The sequence below is a fragment of the Hylobates moloch genome, unplaced genomic scaffold (genome assembly GCF_009828535.3).
Source record: "Hylobates moloch isolate HMO894 unplaced genomic scaffold, HMol_V3 SCAFFOLD_13, whole genome shotgun sequence".
In the NCBI taxonomy this organism is placed as follows: domain Eukaryota; kingdom Metazoa; phylum Chordata; class Mammalia; order Primates; family Hylobatidae; genus Hylobates; species Hylobates moloch.
The window spans coordinates 33225955-33246301 of NW_026652288.1; the positions used below are offsets into that span (position 1 = coordinate 33225955).

The 20347-nt window shown below is 42.5% G+C and overlaps 1 protein-coding gene across 3 annotated transcripts in view; it reads left to right on the top strand.

Annotated features, from left to right (window-relative positions):
* Window positions 1–1951: 1951 nt before the first annotated feature.
* The window catches only part of RASGRP3 (RAS guanyl releasing protein 3), an 89521-nt gene continuing 71125 nt past the window's right edge, over window positions 1952–20347 (top strand). For 2 of the 3 annotated variants that reach the window (XM_032172652.2, XM_058426425.1), the window contains exon 1: window positions 1953–2677. The gene's annotated coding sequence lies outside the window, so the exon portion shown is untranslated. Of the gene's footprint in view, window positions 2678–20347 lie in introns of all 3 variants that reach the window. The other variant, XM_032172653.2, reaches the window with a different exon arrangement.

Sequence of the window (20347 nt, forward strand, 5' to 3'; positions counted from 1 at the left end):
GCTCAGATGGTCATGCTCCCTTGACTGCTGCTCACCTTCTGCTGTGCAGCCTGGCCCCTAACAGACCAGGGACAGGTACCTGTCCATGGCATGGGGGCTGGGGACTCCTACTTTACACTTATGATATAGTTTGGATGTTGTGCCCACCCAAATCTCATGTTGAGATGTAATCTCCAGTGTTGGAGGTGGGGCCTGGTGGGAGGTGATTGGATCATAGGGGCAGATTTCTCATTAATGGTTTGGTACCATCTTCCTAGTGCTATTCTCATGATAGTGAGGGAATTCTTTTATTTATTTATTTATTTATTTATTTATTTAAAGACAGAGTCTCACTCTGTTGCTCAGGCTGGCGTGCAGTGCAGTGGTGCGGTCTTGATCTTGGCTCACTGCAACCTCTGCCTCCCAGGTTCAAGCACACCACCATGCCTGGCTGATTTTTGTATTTTTAGTAGAGACAGGGTTTTTGCCATGTTGGCCAGGCTGGTCTCAAACTCCTGACCTCAGGTGATTCACCCTCCTCGGCCTCCCAAAGTGCTGGGATTATAAGCATGAGCCACCACACCCAGCCGATAGTGAGTTCTGGCAAGAGCTGGTCATTTGAAAGTGCCCCCTCTCTGTCTTGCTCCTGCTCTGGCCATGTGACTCATCTCCTCCCACTTTGCCTTCCACCATGATTGTAAGTTTCATGAGGCCTCCCCAGAAGCTGAACAGATGCCAGTATCATGCTTCCTCCACAGCCTGCAGAACCGTGAACCAATTAAATCTCTTTTCTTTATAAATTACCCAGTCTCAAGTATTTATAGCAATGCAAGAATGGACTAATACAACTTAACTTTCCTGAGGCTGTTGTCTCTGTTGGGCATTGAAGAGTTTCTAGAAGTCCCTGTTTTTTTATGTGGCATGCAAAGGATCATCAGAATAATTAACCCAGTCAATTGTAAACAAAGTGATTGATGGATGCCATCAGATCACAAAAGTTTCTATTACTGTAAATACAAGGGGGTAAGTAAATCAAAATAATGTTTCAAATCCACGGTAGGCCTCTTTTTCTGTTTCTAATTGAAGATTGTCACATCAACACATAAACAAGAATGCCTTTGAGGGAAATGTGTATTTTATGCATTGCATTTTTATATCTGAAGTTTATTTCTATTACTAATTTTAAATGCTGAGGAAGGGATTTGTTTTGGTGCTTAAAAATTTTCCCATTTGCTCTTTGGGCTCTCACAAGTTGACAACAAATTACTCCCCTGATAGTATGGTGAGACTGAGGGCTTTTTGTCTTTTTCTCTTATTCTAGGAAACACTGTATCCTCTGTATGGAGGGAAATTTCTGGTTTGATTAACACTGTAAATAATTATGAGACAAAGCCTAAATATAAAAGATTACTCACACAGGCTCTTATATTGAGTAAGATATTACGTATTAAAAATCAGGGTTAATAGTTTAACAGGCTCGTTATGGTTCAGAAATCCCCTGGGGGACTTCAGCCATCTTTTCTGGATGTTCAGTTTGCCAAATAGGCTGCCTCTATGTCATATCTCTACCTGTAGGGCGGGCTCAGACACTGATTAGGGGAAGTGTCACCCTGACTATACCAAGAAGTCAGACATCCAAGGTCAGACACTACGCAAAGTCAGATACTTCAAGGGCTTTCCTTGGAAGGGAGGATGAAAAGGGAAGGATGGGAACATCAGCTCAGGTGAGACATATGAATTCAACAAAACATCAGGGATGGTTTGCCACCTTTGCGAGCAGCACAGAAAACGGCAGTTTGCTCCAAGTTCCCAGCACACACCAAAGGGGGCAGTAGTGTGTCTGTAAAGTGTGTCGTCAACTAGGTGATAATTTCTGTTTGCATTCACACTCACTGGCTGATAATCTCAACTGCTCGATGCAGTTCAACAGATAACAATGCGGAAGTCTGGTCTAAAGCTACCTGAAATCACTTCCAAGAGCTCTTCAGATAAAGCTGCCTTTGACAGTCTTCATTAACCCCTCCCATATTTGCCCCTCAGCGTCCCTCCGCTTAGCAGCCCCGGCCTTTGAAGTCCAACCTAAGCATTCTTAGATGGTGAGTGAGGGTCTGCCTTCCCCAGCACCAGCCACCTAGTCAGGCTTGTGGCTGGTCTAACAAACTGGAGCCTGAGATTCTGAGAAAACGAAACCAAACAGTTGTACTCCGGGGTTAACACAGAGCAACTTCCACCTGCTGTGCGAGTTGGTGATCCTTTCTCTTGCTGTTCGAGAGCCCCAGTGAAAACTTGAGTGAGATGAGAGAGCATGGAGCCTGCCAGTCTCCCCCTCTGCACACACACACACACACAAACACATTTAACTTTCTACTTGCAGTGACCTGCCCTTCAGTGTGACTTATCAGCTGTTCAGCTTTTGTCACTAAAGGAAAACAAATTGTGGAATATCCCGCTCTGCATGCTCATGAGATGGCTGAGCCAAGTCAGGGGTTATGAGGTGGTTTGCGAGTGAGGAGAAGAATGATCTTCAGTTTCTGACCTCCTGGCACGGTGGCGGGCGGTATTTATCAAGAGGTACATGTGACTGGTTAAGACTCAGAGCCCCAGCTTGAAGGAAACAGCTGCTCTCGGCGTGCTCTGGCACTTGGCAGCTGGACAGGCAGAGTGCTGATGTGAAAAATACCACGACAAAACCACCCTAGTAAGTAACTGGAGAACTTTCCTCTCTCTCTCTCTCTTTCATTCCCTCTCCGTGTGTGTGTGTGTGTGTGTGTGTGTGTTGCAAGCCACCAACAACTTTTTATTTTGATTTTGGTTTCCCTCTGGCACAATAGAAGGAGATATTTTATTTGTACCTATTAACAGCCATTGTTGTTTTCACAGCCCTTTTCTAGAACCTGTTATTTTCGGCAATGGTGTCTTGTAACTTTGAGGATGAATGGGGCACATGGCTTCATTCCTGTCTAGGAAACAGAGAGTTTGTTCCCCAGTGTTCAGGATTTTTCTGGTCCATGGTGTTTAGGTCCAAAGTCAAGATTCAGGTTATGAAGTAGAGACTTCATTGAAATGAGTTGATGACTAGATTTGATTTTAATCTGTTTCTACCACTGAAACCTGAAAACGTAGTTGTTTAAAATAACTTGTGAATTTATTGTATGGCTGATTTGATTTTTCCTATTCAGTTTTTGAGAATATCTCATTTAACTGTGTAGAACTATCTGCAATATAGAAGATTGACAAAATAATATTTAGATTCACATTAGAAATCATATTTAGATTTCTTGCATGGTTTCCAACTAATTGAAAGCTGTATTTTATAGCTACTTTTTCTTCCCCCCAACAAGCGAATTCACCTTCATTACTTTAAAATGTTCAGTTGCCCCTGGTCTTCCTTATTTTAGTGTTTTCATGATGCTCGGGCTGTTTCTTCCTTGTTTATGACCTGACTGGGAAAGTGCTGCCTGCAGCTGATGATTAACTCTGGGAGGCCTGGCATCCAAATTACGGAGAGGACCGGCTCTTTCTCAGGTTCATTCAGCAGTAATGGCGCTTGCTCTTGGGCGAGGAGCAAAGCAGGCACCATGCTGGAACTGAGCTGTTGTTCAGTGACTTTTGTCCTTCCTTGGTAGTCACCAGACAGAATGCTTCAGAGGAAAGGCAAAAGGGGAAAAGAGAGGGGGCAGAGCTCTAAACTGATGACGTAAAGCTCTGAAAGTGACAGGTCTTTGAATCAGAGGACGCAGGGAGATAACCAAACAGGTTCCTGTTTCTGGAGATTGCATGGACCTCGAGGAGGGTGGACAGAAAGGGGCTGTTTTTATTTGAAGTCTCACCAAATAGTTGTTTTGCTTGTGATAAGCCTAGGACAACCTGGAGTGCGCTTGTTTCCTCGTGTGACAAATAGATTCTCACACACGCTCAGGTTATATGGTTTTTTTTCACCCTCTGCCCCCTGCCATGAGGGAACACTGTTCTCTCCCCATCCTTACCACCCCCTGTTGTTTGTGGAGAATGGATTAAAAATGACCCAGGGCACGCCACTTCTGCGGTCGAGTTTCCCTCAACACAGTGGGTCTTTAGTACCACACCAACCATGTTCTCTGATGGAAGCAGTTTCAGATGCCCTGTCTAAACAAATGGCTAGTCTGACATCGAGAAGTTCTCCACCTTCTTTTCCGTAAAATGTAGAAGAATCCACAAAATCTAGAGTGGCCAATGAGGAAAAATAGTCCCAACTTCTCTGTTCCTCTGTATGGCATTTGTGTGAGGTCATTGGGTCAGCCCGTGGCCATGTGGTCTGTGACTTCCCTGTCTGACTGCTGGGGGAGGGGGGGTCCTCCTGAGTCATTCTTTAGGGAGTTTGTTCCTGGTATAGTTTCAGTTTTTCCACAGGTTTATAGTGGAAGAGAACCCTCTGGTGAAATTGTGTCTCTGGAATCATTGAGCCTCCCACAATAAAATGGAATGTCTAAATGGGAGCAGTTGAATTATCCAACTGCTGTATTTTTGAGAGCCAACAGACTCTTTTGAAAAACCCATGATACCCTGACTTTTCAAAATATTAATAGCAAAATAATAAAAAATAATGATTTTATTTGCAGGTAGTACATCCATTGACTCAAAGACTTTTTGACCTGGATAGGAATGATAGAATGTGCGATTTAACTCTTTCATTTCAAAGATGAGGAAGCTGTAGCAAATTTTTCAGGGTCACAGTGCAGAGCCAGAAGAGAGTTCAAGGCTTCTACGACTATTACCATCATAATTTCAACACTAATAACAATCTCTTACATTTATTGTGCACTTACTGTGCCAAACGATATGCTAAACAAGTGTATTGATTTTCATAGTCTCCTCACAATAACTCTAGGTGTTATATATTATTTTTCCAGTTTTATGGATAGGAAACTGAGGTTCTTGACCATATGTAACACAGACAGGAGGGGACACCCTTAGTTACTTGACCATACGTAACACAGACAGGATGGACACCTGGATCTGACTGTAGAACCTGTATACATTTAAAAATAAAAGTGGAATCCCACACATTTAAATTTAAAAACTCACAACATGCAAATGAGAGTATTTCCAGCACAACATGATTACACACACAATGTGTGTTATGGCCTTTTTGAGCTCTACATGACAGGAAGGGCCAGGTTTCCCCCTGTGACAGTCCAAGCCCAAGCTCTGTAGGATCACTGGCTGGTGGCATGTTTTTCTCTTTGCAAATAGTTCAGTGATGGTCCTGATGTTGGTAAGAACAGCAACCGGGAACTTTGTTATTAACCTCCAGCACACGGCTCCCATGCCCCTTCTGGCCTTTCCCTCCATTTTTCCTGTCACTCCTTTCCTTTGGAGGACAGCCACTCCACCCATGCCCCACCCCAAATAGCTGGCTTAGTGTTGATAAAGCTATTATCAGACCCGTTCCCTGTGCTCAGCCTGGAAGGTTGGTTGTCTGAGTAGGTTGTTGATGAATAGAAACCATGCCCTCTGCCCCTCTGCTCCGTTTTTTTGAGCTGTGGGTGTAGGGGGTGGGTCACAGGGCAGGGGACTAGCTGGCAGTGGCAAGGGAGGAGAGGTGTGCCTTTCTCCGCTGCCTGCACCTGCCATTTACCCTGAGTCATACTTCTCTGCACACCAGTTGCATATCTAAAGCTCTGACTGTCATGGGTGGGCCATAAACCTGTGGATTTTCTGGGTCATCAGACACGCAGAGCCCTTAAGAAGCCTGCCTCCTGAATCCTTTTAAAAATGTTGTTTGGCTGTCCACATTCCTCCACTTTAGGTTAAGTGTCAAAATTAGGGTTGGAGATAATGGGAAAGAGCACCAAGTAGTATGTAATCAGCAGGGGACCTTTGATTAATCAGGAGAAAAATTAAGCAAGTGTGCCGTGTGCGGATATCTCTGAGAAAGTTATCACTGTTTCTGCAAGGTCGTTCTGACAAGATGACACATTTTGAAGATCAAGCTATTCATAGCATGAAAGAGGAATTTTTTTTTTTTTTTTTTTTTTTTTTTTGAGACGGAGTCTCGCTCTGTCACCCAGGCTGGAGGGCAGTGGGGTGATCTTGGCTCACTGCAAGCTCTGCCTCCTGGGTTCATGCCATTCTCCTGCCTCAGCCTCCCGAGTAGCTGGGACTACAGGTGCCCGCCACCACACCTGGCTAATTTTTTTGTATTTTTAGTAGAGAAGGGGTTTCACTGTGTTAGCCAGGATGGTCTCGAACTCCTGACCTGGTGATCCACCCGCCTCGGCCTCCCAAAGTGCTGGCATTACAGGCGTGAGCCACTGCACCCGGCCCGCATGAAAGAATTTTTAATCTTTAATCCCACCTGCCTGCTGCCTCTAAAACTAAGCCCAACTCAGTAGTAGTCAGTGATGTGGTTTGCTAGACCACAACCACTGGGAATTGCCTCCAATCCTTGCTAGGAATTGCTCACTCCTGTAGAAATTGGCATTGTATAGGGGGTGTTGTATGGGTACACGTGAAGTGGACTCAGAATCATGACAGAGTCCACAAGTCATACTCTGGAGCTGATTTGAAAGAAAATAAAATGCTTGATTCGTTTTGGGGTCCTTTCACAATAAGGAAACACATTCTGGGATACAATGCCTATTTTGTTTCTTTGTTTTTGCCCGATTGTGTGTTTCAAAGACATCTGCTTCCAAAAAGTTAACTTTCCTGGATCCTCCTTTCCCTTGGTATTGATTGCTCACTTACAGTCCCTGGAGTTAACAGCTCCTGTGTCATGTTCCCACTGCTCTATGGGATTTGAAGTCTTTGGATTTTTTTGCTGTTTCAAGTGATTATTATAGCTTCAGAGTCTGTGGTGTGTAGAGTCGCTGTGCTTTGATCTTTGAGCTCATCTTTGGTATTGAGACGACGAACCCCTGCATTTATATATACCGGCATAAGGCACTTTCTTGCACCTTGCCATAATCCCATGAAAGAGGGAGGGTATCATCACCATTGTTTTCAAAGAGGAAACAGAGGACGAGAGAAAATGAGTGACTTGTCTATGGTCATGGGAAAAGTCACTGTCAGAGCTCAACTGTATCTCTTGTCTACTGACTCCAAGTGCCAGGCTTTTTCTGTTAGTTATGCTATCTTTCTTTTGTTTTTTTTGTTTTTTGTTTTTTTTTCTGTTTTTTTGAGATGGAGTTTCACTCTGTCACCCAGGCTGGAGTGCAGTGGCACGATCTCGGCTCACTGCAAGCTCCGCCTCCCGGGTTCACGCCATTCTCCTGCCTCAGCCTCCTGAGTAGCTGGGACTACAGGCGCCCATCACCACGCCCGGCTAATTTTTTTTGTATTTTTAGTAGAGATGGGATTTCACCATGTTAGCAGGATGGTCTCGATCTCCTGACCTGGTGATCCACCCACCTCGGCCTCCCAAAGTGCTGGGATTACAGGCGTGAGCCACCACGCCTGGCCTAGTTATGCTATCTTTCAAAGAAAGACCAATTTCAACTATTTCATGACCATGCACTTATATAATCTGTGGAATTATCTTTGGTGATAAAAAGTTGTGTAATTTGTATTCTCTTCTGATAGGCAAAGAGTGAATGGATAACCGATTTGCGACATGCCCCTCATGATATTTCCAAAGCCTATGGACATTTGACTTTGGAAACAGGGTCAGCTTAGTCTGCAGACACAGTATTTGCTTAGGGTAATTTTTTTTGTTTGTTTTTTCAGACGGAGTCCGACTCTGTCACCCAAGCTGGAGTGCAGTGGCACGATCTTGGCTCACTACAACCTCTGCCTCCCAGGTTCAAGCGATTCCTTTGCCTCAGCCTCCTGAGTAGCTGGGACTACAGGCGTGTGCCACCACACCCAGCTAATTTTTGTATTTTTAGTAGGACGGGTTTTCACCATGTTGGCCAGGCTGGTCTCGAACTCCTGACCTCAAGTGATCCTTCCACCTTGGTTTCCCAAAGTGCTGGGATTATAGGCATGAGTCACTGTGCCTGGCTAGCTTAAGGTAACTTTTTTTTTTTTTTGAGATGGAGTCTCGCTTTGTCGCCCAGGCTGGAGTGCAGTGGTGCCATCTCAGCTCACTGCAAGCTCCACCTCCCAGGTTCACACCATTCTCCTGCCTCAGCCTCCCAAGTAGCTGGGACTATAGGTGCCTGCCACCACGCCTGGCTAATTTTTTTGTATTTTTAGTAGAGACGGGGTTTCACTATGTTAGCCAGGATGGTCTCGATCTCCTGACCTCGTGATCCACCCGCCTTGGCCTCCCAAAGTGCTGGGATTACAGGCGTGAGCCACTGTGCCCGGCCGTAGCTTAGGATAATATTTTTAAAGGAACTTAGCGATCATTTTTCTGTCTTGAAGACTCATGTGGTCAAGTTGGAGTTATACCAACTATGGCATGATGTAGCATTCAGCTTTTAGAGACAATTTGGTTGTTTCCTGAGATATGAAAACTGCAGTCTGCTCTTCAGTGTGCACGCTCCTTGCCCAACAAAACCATCAGCATTCTTGAAAGTTCTGCCTGGGTACAGTACGTTTATTCCTGTGGAGGTATAGTGTACTCTAATCACCATGAATAGTGTCCACTGTGATCATTTCCCTCGCATGATTATCTGCCCACAACTGAGAGAGTCTTAACTTGCTAGAATAATGGGGACGCTTCACTGTGTGTCAGTTTCCCAGTATGGCAATTCAGTTCACTGTATGATAGCATCTGATTGGCAACAATCAGAATGTTGCCAAGATCATAAAAATGGCAGTGCATGTTGCCTGATGATTTTACAGTGCATATTATAATGGCCAGGGCTTAGAGGTAGGGGAAAAACATGTGGACAGCTTTGTGACAAGAGTCTTTATTATAGTGTTTCTTTCTAAAGTAACTTTTTCTGAGTATGAATGAGAAAGTTAGCCTTCTTTGAATTAAAAAATATCCTGAAAAATGTTTAATGTCTGAGCTGACTCAAAGAGGATTTTTCTTTAGTGATTACTGTACTATTCAGAAATTTCTTCACCTTTCAAGAGGACAAAAGGGAACAACTATGATTTTTTTTAAAAAAATATGAAATAGTAAGTTAAAAGTATACCTTCCTGGATTATGGTCTGTAGAATGTGGGGTGATAGAAACCTTGATGCCCCTATCATAAATGGAGAATTCAACTCAATGTATAAATGATTTCTGTGGTTGTAGATATCCCATCTTTTAAGTTTCTATTTGAATAGATTGGTAATTTTATTTTCTGAAGTCTTCTCTATTTGTCAAATGCTGCCTTATCTTTGTTGGTTCAGGTGGATCGATCTCCACCCCACAATAGGTTCTAAGCCTCTTGGAAAGATCATTATGCCATTGATTTGCTAAAGTATTATAAGTGTTCTCAGAGTTTCAACTCTGAGGTGCAACTTTGACAGAGAACTAGTAACATGAGGAAAATAATATGGAAAAAAATTAAATTCACATCTAATCCCAGAAGCATGTTTTAGCCACTATCTTTTTTTTTGAGACGGATTCTCACTCTGTCACCCAGGCTGGAGTGCAGTGGCACAATCTCAGCTCACTGCCACCTCCATCTCCCGGCTTCAAGTGATTCTCTTGCCTCAGACTCCTGAGTAGCTGCGACTACAGGCACCTGCCACCACGCGTGGCTGATTTTTGTATTTTTAGTAGAGACGGGGTTTTGCCATGTTGACCAGGCTGGTCTTGAATTCCTGACCTTAAGTGATCCGCCCGCCTCGGCCTCCCAAAGTGCTGGGATTGCAGGTGTGAGCCACTGCGCCTGGCCTAGTCACTACTTTTCTGTTGTTGAATTGTTTCAAAATCACAGACAAATAACCGCATTTGAGTGTATGTATGCAGTTGTAATTGCTTGTCCTTTTCCCATCTGGGGTGTTTGTACTATGCTAGAGACCTTAATAGTTAATGAATTGACCAAAAGGATGGTCTCAATCTCCTGACCTGGTAGAGAACTATGCTAAGCTAAGCTATGGAATAACTCAGGCAGAGAGGTGATCAATCTGTGATGGAATCAGACTCCATTAAAAAAAAAATTGCCTTAGTCACTTCTCTGTTTTGTTTTGAGAAAGTAAAAATTTCCCCTCCATCCAGCAATTCAAATTTGGCTGAACCAAGTTTCCTTGGAGTCTTTTACCTAAATTAACTTCGGGAAGATACCAGGAGGAATTCTTTCCTAGGAATGTGCACACATGGGTTGGTTTTACAGAACTCCCTTGACCTGGAATGAAAGGAGTAAAGAAGAAATGTCCTTTTCTGGCCACACTCTAACAACTTGCTTGTGACTGTCAGGGATGAATCTCTTCAAGTCTCAAGTTAATATAGATTTCTGGAGCTCATAAACTACTCAAGAATTTTAAACAGTTTTAAATAAGAATTGGGTATAATCTCCATATTTGGTTCTGGAAAACTCATACCATGAGTTCAATTTGACTGAACTTTGAATTCTGCTCAGCTTTCAGTTCTGTTTTTTAAAAGTAGAAAGTATTCCATTTATGCATGGAATGCTTGCCGTTCAAAATCATATGAGTTGACATGATGTTTTAGAGATCTTTATTTTTTTATGGTAAGGACAGCGCCCAGTCTGAATGGTGGTGCTGGAGATTTCTCTGTAATCCATTTCTCTCCCCAGTCACTCTTGATTCTGAAATGAATCCGTCTCTTTCTACTTTCCTTCTCTTGTAGGCATTTAAATTGTGTCTGCTATTGAGAGAGGAAATAAAATAACACTTATTTTCACATCATTCAGAGGTAGACAGCATTAGCACTCTTGCAGAAGAAAAAAATAAATTTTAAAGAAGTCATATACCTTGTAGAAGGTCACAAGCCAGTGAGTAAGAGTCTAGTCCTAGTCTGCCTGGAAACAAAGTAGGTGCCTTTTTCATCCAATCACCCTGTCTCTCACTATGTCTGTGTTAAAACTGATGCCCTCGGCCGAGTGCGGTGGCTCACGCCTGTATTCCCAGCACTTTGGGATGCTGAGGCAGGCGGATCACCTCAGGTCGGGAGTTTGAGAACAGCTTGACCAACAAGGAGAAACCCAGTCTCTACTAAAAATACAAAATTAGCCAGGTGTGGTGGTGCATGCCTATAATCCCAACTACTTGGAAGGCTAAGGCAGGAGAATCACTTGAACCCAGGAGGCAGAGGTTGCGATGAGCCAAGATTGCACCATTGCACTCCAGCCTGGGCAACAAGAGTGAAACTCCATCTCAAAACAACAACCAAACTCTATGAAAAGGGAAGCCATTCGTGGAGTTGAGATTCTGCTGTCCTTGTCATGCAATTGACATTATGTCATGTCATGCCTAATACATACCCATTTCTATTAGAAGGATGCTGTAGGACAAAGAAATATCCCTGGACTCTGGATTTGTGATTGCACCCTGCAGTCTCTTTTTAGCTTCTACCCAGAACACATTCAGTTTTTATTATTGAGGTGTTCTCTCAACTGTGCTGCTCTGCATCTTTGGCAGGGTGCTACTGCAGAGCTAAGCCTTTGGCAACACTCAAAAATCATTATACTATCTCAGATGGTGACAGGTATGAAAAAGATCTTGACTGTTGGACTAGCTGATTAACTAGCAGTGACAGTTTGCTTTAAAATATATTTGATTTTTACAAGAAGTGACATAATATTGGCACCAAGAGGGACAATCATATTCATTCCCATGAAATGCTTCTTGGGGCCATGATTACAGATAGATAAAAGGACCAAGCGGACCTTGAAGCAGAACCAGTGTAAAATATCTCATGCTATTTTAATTCTTTATGTTTTTAGAAGGAATATTGCTTTCAACCTCTCTTTGGAATTTGCGGGAACTTAGGTTGACTTAAGCCAATGATGGTGGATTTATTATGTAAGAATTGAAGGTTTGTCTTTTTCAGCTACAAAGATGACTGAGACATGTGTCATGTATAAAATTCTGCAACTATTTGGAACACCATCTCACGTCTAACTTGTGGATGAGAGGCTAATATATTTGGAAAGTTGTTTTGTGCTTTAATCACCAGTTTTAGAAATTTTTCTCAACCAAAACTTCAGGAAGTACAGTCTAGTAGAATCCAGGATTTCCATGTAGGTAACAAAAGTAAGGGACAACATCCAGAATATATTTTCATACAGAATGATTTACTTGGTTTTTCTTTTCTTTTCTTTTTTCTTTTTTCTTTTTTTTTTTTTTTTTTTTTTTTTGAGAGAGAGAGAGTCTCACTCTGTCACCTAGTCTGGGGTATAGTAGCACAATCTTGGCTCACTGCTACCTCTATCTCCTAGTTCAAGTGATTCTCCTGCCTCAGCCTCCTGAGTAACTGGGATTACAGGTGCCCACCACCACACCCAGCTAATTTTTGTATTTTGTTTCAGTAGAGATGGGGTTTTGCCATATTGGCAAGGCTGGTCTTGAACTCCTGACCTCAAGTGATCTGCCTACCTCGGCGTCCCAAAGTGCTGGGATTATAGGTGTGGGCCACTGCGCCTGGCCTCACTTGGTATTTCTAAACATATGCTTTTGTGCTGCATATTGCACAAACATGAAGAATATAGAATTTATCCCATAGGATTTTACTGTTTAAATAGATCAATATTTTTAAAAGGTTACAATAATCATCTTACAATACATAAATGTATATTCTGTAAAAGAGAATGTTTCCAAAATGTTCTGTGGGAATTCAGAGAAAGGAGATAACTAACTATATCAGGATGAATCAGGGATGATTCTCTTGGGTTGGTGACATTTAAGCTGGGTACAAAAGGATAAAAAGTCATTGTTCAAGAAGAAAAAGACTATATTTGAAAGAGTGCATTCCAGGACTAACGTGTAACTTGACAGAGCTGAAACATAGAGTACATGTTGGAAGAGGGAGGGGAGAAAAGGAGCAAAGATAAGGTGGTTCTGGGTGGTTAACAGTAGTGTTTGCCCTTCTGAAGCATATTGGTATTTTTGAGAACCCTTATATATGGCAAATTTCAACCATATGTAAAAATAGGGCCGGGCACGGTGGCTCACGCTTGTAATCCCAGCACTTTGGGAGGCCGAGGCGGGCGGATCACGAGGTCAGACGATCGAGACCACGGTGAAACCCCGTCTCTACTAAAAATACAAAAAATTAGCCGGGCGTGGTGGCGGGCGCCTGTAGTCCCAGCTACTCGGGAGGCTGAAGCAGGAGAATGGCGTGAACCTGGGAGGCGGAGCTTGCAGCGAGCCGAGATCGCGCCACTGCACTCCAGCCTGGGCGACAGAGCAAGACTCCGTCTCAAAAAAAAAAAAAAAAGACAAAATTAATTATAATTAACCCCCATTTATTATCTAACTTTAACAATTTTCAATTCATGGTCATTCTTATTTAATTTATATATCCCTACCGATGTTCTCCCCTTCCCATATTAGCTTTGAAGTAAATCCCAGATATTTCATCATTCCATCTGTAAATATTTTAGTATGTGTTTCTAAAAGATAAGCTCTCTTAAAAAGTTCACAGTGTCATTCAGACATCCAAAATAATTAATAATAATTCTTAACTATTATTGTAGTTTGTCAAGTAGAGGGATGACATGAATACATTTGCATTCTGGAAAAAAATCTCTGAAGGCAATAAGGAGGACAGATCAGAGAAAGAAAAATACCAAAGACCAAAAGAAGACTTCAAAGATAGGTTTGAACCAAGACAATGATAATAGAGAGGGTGGAAGAATTTTCAAAATGTTTAAAAGATAAAGTTGATAGTTCTTGAGATTAATTGTATTTGGGTATGCAGGAAAGGAGGGAGTTAAAGAAGTTTTGGAGGTTTTAATTTGAATAATCAGCATATGAATATGCCATTAGCCTATATAGGGAAAGGATTCCTTGAAAAGCAGTTAGCCTGGTTCAGCATTATACAGAGACTATAGGAAACAAATAAAAAATCTTCCTATTACCCTCAAACAAAACTTTGAGATTTCCACCTGTAGTCCTAGCTACTCTGAAGGCTGAGGCAGGAGGATTGCTGGAGTCCAGAAGTTTGAAGCCAGTTTGGGCAACATAGTGAGACCTCATCTCAAGAAAACAACAACAAAACTTTGAGACTCAGAGCATTTGGAATAATTCTGATTGCTGCACCTTAAGAAAGCCATTAATGCCAGCCATGGTGGCTCGTGCTTGTAATTCTAACGCTTTGAGAGGCTGAAGCAGTAGGATCACTTGAGCTCTGGAATTCCGAGACCAGCCTGGGCAACATAGTTGCAGACAGCAGTACACTTCATTCCTAAACATTTTATCATGTATATATGTATATTACCAACTAGAGTTAGTTATTGCAGAATTTATATTTCATACAAGAGAGATTAAACTTATACATTTATTTTCTCAATGGGAAAAGCCATGATTCAAGTAAGATTAACACAATTCATGGCTGATTCTTACTTGATTATTTATGAAAGCAAGAAACTGAGAATCTCTTGATTTTCAAAAGTTGTTGCCATACAGAGCAGCCACATCCTACTACAAAACAGCCTTTGAGTAACTAGCAAGTATTGTCCTGGCAAAGCACGTTCCTCTCAATAAGTGTTAATTGAATTTGAATGTAAAGAAACTGACACCTAGAAACGCAAGCTTTTTGCCAGTAACTGACAGAGCTGGTACTAGAACAAATTACTTCTAATAGTTTCTCATTGAGCAACACTCCTTACCTCTAACAACTCTGAATAGTAATAATGGAACACAGAAGATGCTTTATTAGTAAAAAAGTAATGCCTTCTATATCAAGTCATTGTGAGATTGCTGAAGGCTCAATGGGACCGAGTAGCTGGGCCATAGGAAGGGAGGTAAAATGCTCTCACAAAAAAAGAACTCTGTATACACAATGGAACAAAAAATGCCTGTGTTCATATTTATCTTCTGACTTCCTCCAGAAGAGGATTAAAGCAGCTGATGACAAAAAGCAAAAATAAAACACAACTGAAAATGATTAACAAAGGAATAAAACAAGGGCCAAAATCCACCAGTTAGTCAGGCGGGGAATACATTTGGACCTAGAAAGCTTTAAAATGTTCTCAATTATGTCAAATTCTGACATGTTAAATCTTGCGGATTGGTTCAAGAATTAAAAATCAAGTTGAGATGTCTAAAAGACATGTTCATTCAAATGTTTTTTGTTGATGAAGATATCGAGTATTCATTTGGAAACTGAAAAACTCAGTCAAATAGCCAGGCATTTGCCTACACAAGAAACAGACATTCTGATACCAGAAAAGATTTTAGAGATGTGATTGATTTTTTTTTTTGGTTTCCATTTTGATGTTATGGCATCAGTCTGTATCAGTGGTTCTCAACTGAGAGTGATTTTGCCTTCCAAAGGACATTTGGCAATGTCTGGGGACATTTTTGGTAGTCTCCACTGGGAGTGGCAGTGGAGTATTACTGGCATCTAGTGAGTAGAGACCAAGGATGCTGCTAAACATCCCAAAATGCTCACGACAGCCCTGCATGACAATCAATTATCCAACCAAATATGTCAATAGTATCGAGGTTGAGAAATCCTGATCTGTGTGAAACAATTAAAAATCTCACTCAAACACGCCTTTAAAGACACTTTAGATGAGTTACATGCAACATTTTTGCTTGTCTGCTGCTGAGCAGTAAGTGGTGATGGCCTAATACACTTGCAGAAATACTGCTGCACTCGCGTCAAGGTGGAGATGAGATGTCAAATGGCCAGTCCTTCAGAATGAAAAGCCAAGTTGAATGGTTCACAACACAAGCTGACAGCACTCTTTGGTGTCCAAAAGATCAAATGTTGGCAGGCAAGGATACTGATATTTAGTCAGCAGAAAATATTCAAAGCAATGAAGGACACATTGTTGTTTCTGGGGATTTTTTGGTGGGTTTTTTTTTTTTTTTTTTTGGCAAAGTCTGGCTCTGTTGCCCAGGCTGGAGTGCAGTGGTGCAATTTTGGCTCACTGTAACCTCTCTGCCGCCCAAGTAGCTGGGACTACAGGCAGGCACCACCACACCTGACTAATTTTTGTATCATTTGTAGAGAAGGGGGTTTCACCATGTTGGCCAGGCTGGTCTTGAACTTGTGAGCTCAAGCACTCCTCCCGCCTCAGCCTCCCCAAGTGCTGGGATTACAGGTGTGAGCCACTGCTCCCAGCTGACGCATTGTTGATGAGGACAGAACAAAGGATCTTTAGGTCATAAGTCATGGGACAGTTGATCCTGGGACTTGGGAAGTTCATTTCTCTGTTTCTGGCTTTTTTCATCTTCAAAAACTCAGGAAAAGAGAACTGAGGGCATCAGAGCAGGCTGATTTGATATACTCTTGCTGCCAACCCGATGACTGTATATCTCTGATTTATGTGATTCTTTCTCATGTTCCCCTTACTAATTATAACTAGTATCCATGTTTGTAACCATGTTCTTCTTCTTCCTTATTTCATATTATAACTGGAACCCATCCTCTTCCCTTTGGTTATCTTCTCTTCCTTCTGAGTTTTCAGCTTCCTCTACTAGATTCTCCTCATCAGTGCATAGGTGTGCTTCAGTAACTCTCATCTTTTAAAAATATCCTTTGCTTGCCACAACCTCTGCCAACTTCTCTTCACTGCAATTCTAAACAAACTTGTTGAGCTCATATTCTACACATGTTATCTTTGTTTCTTTACCTCTCATTTACTCTTGCACTCACACCAACCTAGCCTCTGCCCACAGTTCTGTAAAACTACCTTTGTCAAGGTCACCAGTGACCTCCTTGTGTTAAATTCTAAAAAAACAGATAATTTCCCTTTCTTTTATTTAACTTTGCAGTAGCATTCAACATGATTGACAGCTTCAGCTTCCATTCTATCCCTGGCCTCATGGCACAGCATGCTTTTAAGTTTTCCTTCTCTTTCTCTGACAGGAGCTCCTCAAGATGCTTTGCTGCTCCTCCTCCCCTCTCTCACCTCTAGATGATGGAAAGCCCAAGGCTTAAGAGTGGGTCCTCTTGTCCTGCCTCTTTATACTTTCTTCCAGAGCGATCTGAACCATTGCCATGGCGCTAAATACTGCTCACCTGGTGATAACGCCCAATTGTAAATTCCATCTCAGATCTTTCCCTGGAGTTCCAAATTGTATATGTAACTGCAACTCAAGATCCACACATAGAGTTTCTCATCTGGCCTGTTTAGTTCACTGCCGGATGGATACCCAGGCCCTGGCATAATGTTTGGAAGGTAGAGACATATTTGTTGAGCCAGTAAAGTATGATTTGGATACTGGGCCTAAAACAGACACATTTTTTTCTGTGACAAGGTAAGAGTTAGCTGCTTTTGTTGTCAGAGTTACACTTTTATTAGATTAAAAGATAACATTTAGACCAGGCACGGTGGTTCATGCCTGTAATCCCAGCACTTTGGGAGGCTGCGGCAGGTGGATTGCTTGAGGCCAGGAGTTTGAGACCAGCCTGGGCAACATGGGGAAACCTCATCTCTACTAAAAATACAAAAATTAGCTGGGCGTGGTGGTGCATTGCCTATAGTCTCAGCTGTTTGGGGGACTGAGGCAGGAGACCCACTTGAACCTGAGAGGCAGAGGTTGCAGTGAGCCAAGATCATGCCACTCCACTCCAGCCTGGGCAACAGAGTGAGACTGTGTCTCAAAAAAAAAATAAATAAAGTAACACTTAAGTGTCACCCAGAAAAAAGAAAGAAACAAGGTACTATTTAATAACTGCTTATTGGTTGATGGATAGATTGATTAATCAATTGGAAGTGTATTAATACTTAATCTTTTTGTATTCCAACTTATTTATTTATAACATAGAAATAATGCTATTATTTGCCAAATCATTTTAAAGGACATTTTTAATATCCTGTGGAGAAAGACATTAACTACATACAAAATTGCACACAAGATGGTGTAGAGATTGCGTGTATTATCAATTTCCTTAGTCTGAGGACTGCATTGCGTTTGCATCTGAACTCTTGTGGTTTGTGAGCCAACAAAATATCATCAGTCCTCATTGTTACAAGTTTTATTTGCAAGCTACCATTGGATAGTGTTTTTGTGATGTGGCTAGAATTATATAATTGTCTATGCAGCCTCGCAACCATCTCTCAGCTGCCCTGCACTGAGAGGTGCCAGGTGAGGCTGGTGGACAGCACAGCACAGTAGCCCATGGCTGAGGCCTAGGATAGAGCACAGTGGACTCTCTGGCATCTGGCCAAGGTGCTGAAGGGTGACGGGGGTGAACAAAGTGGAGAAGGAAGCAACTTCATGGGCAGGAGTCAGGAGTAGTAGATCTAGAGCTGGACAGGATCATAGGTACTTCTGCAAAAGAGAAAACCTGTTTTCAGAATTGAATGTTCAGCCTGAGGTTGCTCATGGAATCTTGAGAGGAGATGAAAATTTCAGTATCTTAAATTTTTGTGACTCCAAACAACTGCTGGTGAGAATCAGGAGGTGAAGTTATTTTTCCTCTCCTTTTGCATTGGGCAAGTCCATTTGCTTTAAGGTAATAAAAAATGACATCAAATGGTAGAACCTCAGGAATATTGATTTCCCTTTGTCTTCTTCAGGAATCCTCTGGGCAATTGGCCTTTGTGTGTTTGAGTAGAGGTTATAAAACTTTTATTACAGACCCCCTTCGAGCCCCCAAGGAAGGCTATGGGCCTTTGCCCTAGAAAGAAGCCCACGGACACAAATACACAAAATTCTGTGTATGATTTCAGGGTTGTATAGATCTCCGATCCTTGGTTGAGAGCCTAGATGTAGACTGAATTTTGTACCCCCAGCATCCATATGTTGAAGCTCTAACCCTCAATGTGACTGTGTTTGAAGATAGAGCCTATAAAGAGGTAGTTACGGTTAAACAAGGTCACAAGAGTGGGGCTGTAATCTCTGATAGGGCTGGTGTCCTTATAAGAGGAAGGGACACCAGACTTCTCTCTCTCTGCCATGTGAGAACACAGGAAGAAGGTGGCCATCTGCAAGCCAGAAAGAGAGTCCTCACAGGGACTTCTCAGCCTCCAGAGCTGTGAGAAATAAATTTCCGTTGTTTAAGGCACCCAGTCTATGGTGTTTTGTTATACCAGCTTGGGCTAAGACAGGCCTCTACCCAGGAAGCTGCCCTGGCCCGTAATGTAGCTGTGCTCAACGCTTACTGATCCATGGAGGGATCAGGATGGGGAGGGGAACGTTCTAGTGAGCAAATGTTCTGGGGAGGCGTATGGGAGCCTTGGTGCACTGAAGCAGGTCAGCCAGTAGTACCATGCCTGGCTCGCTCTGCCCAGGCTTCATGAGTCCGCAGTGACAGGGTGAAGTATGAAGGTCACCCAGAAGAATGATGTGCCATCATGCTGAGTGTGTACCTCTTCTTTAGGTGTTCATTTCACTGGGCAGGTTGTCTACCAGAACCAAGGGTTGCCTCTTTGAATTTTCTTTCAAGCAGTTAATAAGAGGCATGCATCCTCCTAGACACAATTATCCATTTAGTAAAGCAGGCAAGTATCTCCCCACGGCTAAGATTGGAGCCACCTGAGCCCTAAACAGCTGACAATGTGGGAAGCATTTGCTCCAGACAAATCCACTTATCCCATCCCTATCCCTCTTGAGAAAGCTGCCGTTGTCTGATGTGGGTAGAATTTGAGGACAACAACAACGAGAGCTGCGGTATGCAGACTAGCTGGTCCAACACCTGGGAGAGCAGGGGCAGAGTCCCTAGTGGTGCTGTCAGAGTGAGTTTGGACTGGGCAGAGGAGCACTTGAAAGTCTTTTCTGGAAGGGTTAAAAAGAGAAGCCAAGGTTTGAGTGGCTAAAAGAAACCAGCAAAATCTGTGGGATTCAATGTGACAGGAGTAAATGAATAGTGTCAGGACCCAAGTGTTGGAGCCAGAGAACCAGTGGTTTTTGCCAAGGCCCATTTAGAGTTCCCAGACTCCACCTTCTCCAGCTCACCTCCACCAAGTCACCTTCACCCATCTCACAGATATCCAGACCTGCTTCAGATGCCTGGCACCCAACAGCCAGGGATTAGAGCTTTTTATTGAAATCCCTGCTATCATTTTAGACCAGACTGCTTAATAAAAAAAAAAAAATCTTTTGACAAGGAGAGATGACCAGATTGGAATAATCTTGACAAAATTAAAAAAATAGGTGCCCTTGAAACCAGACCAGTGAGCAGAAATTCCATGACGGATGATAGCATAAAGCTGTTTCATTTCTCCATATCAAAATGGCAAAAGGGTGGCTTTGTGTCAGAAAACCCAGATGTTTTTAAAGCAAATGCATTAGTTCAAAATCAGCCTACTGCCTCATATGCTTTTTATGTCTTAGAGACCCCAGTATGAGTCTGGATTCTATAGAAGCTCACTATGATGGAATATTTTCCTTTCTTTTACTAACTCACCATTTACAACTTAGG